The sequence below is a fragment of the Zingiber officinale genome, chromosome 10A (genome assembly GCF_018446385.1).
Source record: "Zingiber officinale cultivar Zhangliang chromosome 10A, Zo_v1.1, whole genome shotgun sequence".
Classification (NCBI taxonomy): Eukaryota; Viridiplantae; Streptophyta; class Magnoliopsida; order Zingiberales; family Zingiberaceae; genus Zingiber; species Zingiber officinale.
In genome coordinates, this window is record NC_056004.1 from 70021196 (window position 1) to 70027365 (window position 6170).

Genomic DNA, 6170 nt, shown 5'->3' on the forward strand with positions numbered 1-6170 from the left:
CATATTCGTAATCATTTAATTAGGCCTTTAACTAAATGATGCTCCCACTGAATTCTATATTTCATGTGGGACAAGATCCACATCATACTAACCCTTGAGTTAGCTTTGGCTAATACGCCCAAGACTTAGTATGATCGGTAGGTAACAATTACCAATTATATCTCTATGCAACTCTTGTTTATAGGATCAAAAACTGCATTTATATTAAAACTCGAGTTAGCATTGGCTAATACGCCCAAGAGTTAATATAAACGTGATTTTGACCTATCTACCAACCATTGGATAATGCCTATAGTTAAACTCGATCCGATTGAGTTAACTAGTTACTCAATCTAATTGAGTTGTACTCACACATGCGTTGATAGGCTGGACAAAGATTGTCCCTCCGTACCCTACCAAGATAGTATGTGTTGCTCTGCTTTGGCAGATTCAACAACAACATGCGATCGAGGTAGTGGTAGGTATCACGGCATGGTAGGCATTACGAGTTGACGCAATTTAGATCTAATCTAAATGATGATGCGTATCATATACTCGATAGATCTAATCTAATCGAAGGGTGCATCATGTGCACGACTTAGATCTGATATAATCATAAGGCACTAATTAATTACTTAATTAACTAGCATGAATCACATACACACAAAAGCAATTAATTAAATAATTTTGTGATTATGTCATGGCCCTACTACGATCTTCTCAAGCCAATGAGAAGATCGGATGGTCAACCTAAGGTCAACAGCTTCTCAAGCTCCTTCCTTTGACCACCTCGTGTTGCTCACGCCCTCCTCGTAACTCTGTCTCGAGTAGACCTTCCACCGCTTCAAAATTTACATTAAATTTTGAAACTCGAGTTGCATTCGAGTCTAAATCTAATTTACAACAAGAATAAAAGAAAGGCACGACGCACAGGTCGCGAAAAAAAAAACAATACGCACATCACATCACGGCACGCATGCCGTATTATGAATTACAACACAAATTATCCAATCGAATTGGGTCTTTGGGCCATGACTATCACAAAAATAATATATAATTCAAAATTATATATTTCTATAATTTTCTGTAATTTTTTAATAATTTTTATAATTTTTACGAGCACAATTTCCCGGTGGTTCCGTTTAGCGGTTTTCGGGCGCAATCGTGGAACGAATCCCCTTGCGAGGCCAGGGGCAGCGCCCTTACCCGCGATCTAACCATCACGAGGGTTCCATTGCGATCTAAAAGCGCCTTAGCCCGCTGTCCCAAAGAGTTTTGGGGTGAAACTTGGCCGTTTTAGAAAATTCTTCTCGGTAGTCGAAGCCTACAAGTGTCGAAACACTTGTGCTTCGGTTCTACGAGAAAAATACCTATAAAAACTATAAAATTCCTAAATTTACAGAATATTACAGAACTGAAAAGTTTTCATAAAACACAAAATAAACTCGTATTCATCTTCGCACGTGGCTCTGATACCACTGTTGGATTTTTCGGGCCGAGAAAACCGCTTTTCACGTCGCGGAAACCCCAAAACCCCCTAGCCAACGGATCCGTGTGAAGAAAAACTTTCAAAAAATACGAGTACGAGTTTCAAAAACTTTGATCTACAGTAGATCTACAAAGGGAAAACATTTTATACCTTCGATGCATGCCCTTCACGTATCCCGCTCTTCCAAAGGTACGCCGGATCTCGAGATTGTCAACGTAGACAATCCTCTAGAAGTATCCACACGAACAAGAAGTATTTTCTAACACTCAAGGATGGAGAAGAGAACACCACAAGTGTGCTAGCACTTCTTGGTGCTCTCGGATGAGATTGGGAAAAGAAGATAGAAAAGAGAAAAAGAATGAATCTCAAGAACACTCTTCTTCTTCTTCTTTGTGACAATCACTCTACCTTTCTTCTTTAAACTCAAAACCACTCGCCTTGTTTCTTCCCTTGTAAACTCTCGGCCAAGAGAAGAGGAGAGGGAGAAGAGAATGGCTAGAGGAAGGAGATGAAGTCAATGAGAGTTAATTCCCCAAATGAAAAATAAAATCTACACCATTAGTGTGGCCGGCCACATGAGGTTTGTAACCCCCTCCACATTAAATGTGGAGGCTATTAAGAGGTGATTTGTAACCTCCATGATGTGGCACACATATGTAACCATGATAATGTGGAGCATCATCATTGGTCCACATCTTGCCAACTCACTAATGATGTGGCAAATAGTCAAGTCAAACTTGACTATTCATCTTCCCTCTCAAGTCAAGTAAAACTTGACCAAATCTCTCCCATGGTTGATCTAATCCAACCATTTGATTCAAGCCAACAAAATATAATGAATCTAATTCATTTAATTAATTTGATTCAATGAGTCATAATCTAAATAAGACTCATTGAACACTTGAATCAACTTGAGTCCAACTCAATTAGCCCAATTAGGATTACTCTTAATCCAATTTGATTCATTAAATTAATCTAATCATCTTGGTTCATCATATGAACCTAATCTCCATCCACTTGTTCTTTGTGTGTGACCCAATAGGTTCTTGTAATGTTAGCAATACCCCTAAACCCATTCGGAAGCATAAGTAATGAGCGGTATCTAGCACTACATCATTACTACCCAAGTTACAAGAATGTTGAGATCCAACATCACCTTGTGACTACTAATTGTCACTCCTAACAATATATGACAAGTGTCCTTCTATCCTAGACATCTAGATCGATCAATGTGAGGCATAGACCGTATCATCCTCTGATCAATCTAAATCCTGAACTCCAAGTAGACTCACTAAATCAAATGAGCTCAATATCTCATATTGACTCATTTGGGCATGGCCATGCACTTCGTGGTCTCACTCTATCAAGGATACCGATGTCTCTCCCGTCATATAGGAGGGATAGATCCCATCTACATCACTCACATCCCTCTGCATAATTCGTTACATACCCAGTAATCGCCTTTATAGTCTACCCAGTTACGGGTGACGTTTGACGAAACCAAAGTACATAACTCCTTATGTAGGGAACCATGGTGACTTCAGGTCTAAGGACTAGTAGTCATACTAATAGCCACAAGAGAAAGTATATGACACTCATATAACGATCCATGATACTTTCTCATGGCGGGTCATTCAGTATACATTCTCCAATGCATACCTATGTGTCAACTTGATATCTCTATATCCATGACTTGTGAGATCAAGTCATCGAGTTGACCTACATGCTAGTCTTATTGCATTAACATTGTCCCTGAATGTTAATACTCGACTAGGAATGATTAAGAGTAGTGTTCCCTATATCATCTCACTATCGATTCATCCAATCGATTGATATAGGTGAGAACCTTCTACTCAAGGACGTTATTCTACTTAGTTTATTTGGCACCAATACAAGAAAGTAAAATAATCAAAAACCAAATGCCTTTATTTATATAGAATATGATACAATAAGTCCAAAATACTATCATCAAATGATTGGCTCTAGGGCTCTAGCTAACACTTATAATGTTGGCAATGCTCCTAAACCCATTTAGAAGCATAAGTAATCAGCGGTATCTAGCAACACATCATTACTACCCAAATTATAAGAATGTTGAGATCCAACATCACCTTGTGACTACTAATTGTGACTCCTCACAATATATGCCATTGTCCTTCTATCCTAGACATCTAGATTGATCAATGTGAGGTATAGACCGTGTCATCCTCTAATCAATCTAAATCTTGAACTCCAAGTAGACTGACTCAATCAAATGAGCTCAATATCTCATATTGACTCATTTGGACATGGCCATGCACTTCGTGGTCTCACTCTCTCAAGAATATCGATGTCGTTCCCGTCATATAGGAGGGATAGATCCCATCTACATCACTAACATCCCTCTGCATAATTCGTTACATACCAAGTAATCGCCTTTATAGTCCACCCAGTTACGGGTGACGTTTGACGAAGCCAAAGTACGTAACTCCTTATGTAGGGATCCATGGTGACTTCAGGTCCAAGGATTAGTAATCATACTAATAGCCACATGAGAAAGTATATGCCACTCATATAACGATCCATGATACTTTCTCATGGCGGGTCATTCAGTATACATTCTCCAATGCATACCCATGTGTCAACTTGATATCTTTATATCCATGACTTGTGAGATCAAGTCATCGAGTTGACCTACATGCTAGTCTTGTCGCATTAACATTATCCCTGAATGTTAATACTCGACTAGGAATGATTAAGAGTAGTGTTCCCTATATCATCTCACTATCGGTTCAACTAACCGATTGATATAGGTAAGAACCCTCTACTTAAGGACGCTATTATACTTAGTTTATTTGGCACCAATACAAGTAAGCATAATAACCAAAAAACCAAATGCCTTTATATATAAGAATATGATACAATGAGTCCATACAATAATCATCAAATGATTGACTCTAGGGCTCTAACTAACAATCTCCCACAAGCACTAGTGTCAATCAGTGTAGGCTCTAAGGCCTAATGACCTAGTGTGACCATCATGCTTTCTCTGTGCCACAGCCTTGGTCAAGGGATCTGCGATGTTAGCCTCGGTAGGTACTCTGCAAATCATCACATCTCCTCTGTCGATAATCTCTCGAATGAGATGGAAGCACCGTAGTTTGTGTTTGGTCCGCTGATGTGAGAGAGGTTCCTTAGCCTGTGCTATAGCTCCATTATTGTCACAATAGAGCTCAATAGGGTCAGCGATACTAGGAATTACCCCAAATTTAGTGATGAACTTGCGGATCCAAACTACCTCCTTTGCTGCCTCTGATGCAGCAATGTACTCGGCCTCTGTTGTAGAATCAGCGACTGTGTCCTACTTTGAACTCTTCCAGCTCACAGCACCACCATTTATGCAAAACACGAACACTGACTGCGATCGATAATCATCCTGGTCGGTCTAGAAACTAGCATCACTGTAACACTTTACAGCTTGCTCGTCATCACCTCCATATATCAATAAATATTCTTTAGTCCTTCTTAAGTACTTAAGAATATTCTTGACCGCTATCCAGTGACTCTCACCTGGATCTGATTGGTATCTGCTTGTCATGCTCAAAACATATGAGACATCAGGTCGAGTACATAGCATGGCGTACATGATAGATCCTATGGCTGAGGCATAAGGGATCTGATCCATGCGGTCTCTCTCCTCTCTAGAAGAGGGACCTTGAGTCTTTAAAAGACTCACGCCATGTGACATCGGTAGAAATCCCTTCTTGGAGTTCTGCATGACAAACTGTAGGAGTACCTTGTCAATATATGTACTTTAACTTAGGCCAAGCAATCTCTTAGATCTATCTCTATAGATCTGTATCCCTAGAATGCGGGATGCCTCATCTAAGTCCTTCAATGAGAAACAAGTCCCTAGCCAAGTCTTGACAGACTGTAGCAAACGGATGTCTTTCCCAATGAGCAGTATGTCATCCACAAATAATATGAGGAAAATAACTATGTCCCCTACAACCTTCTTATCGACACAAGGTTCATCTTCATTCTTGATGAAACCAAACTATTTGTTTGCATCATCGAATCGAAGATTCCAGCTTCGAGAAGCTTGCTTTAGTCCATAAATGGACCTATGCAGCTTGCATACTCTGCTAGTATGCTGTGGATTTACAAAACCCTCAGGTTGTGTCATGTACACATCCTCGAGCAGGTTTCTATTCAGAAATGAGGTTTTGACATCCGTCTGCCATATCTCATAGTCATGGTATGCTGCAATAGCAAGCATGATCCGAATGGACTTAAACATCGCTATTGGAGAAAAGGTTTCATCATAGTCAATACCATGAATTTGCTTGAAACCTTTAGCTATCAAGCGACCCTTATAAATAAGTCCATCCATGTCAGTCTTTCTCTTAAAGACCCACTTACACCCAATGGATTTTACCCCTTCAAGTGGATCAACCAAAGTCCATACTTGGTTGGTGTACATGGATTTCATCTCGGATCTCATGGCCTCTAGCCATTTCTCAGAATCTGGTCTCATCACACCTTCCTGATAGGTGGTAGGCTCATCCTCTATGAGCACAACGTCATCATGGTCAGACAAGAGAAATGAGTATCTCTTTCACTGAAGACATACCCTATCAGACCTGCGAAGAGGTTTGTCTACTCGAACTGGTTGTTGTTCCTCAACTCTTTGTGGAACAACATCATCCACAACACTTTGTGG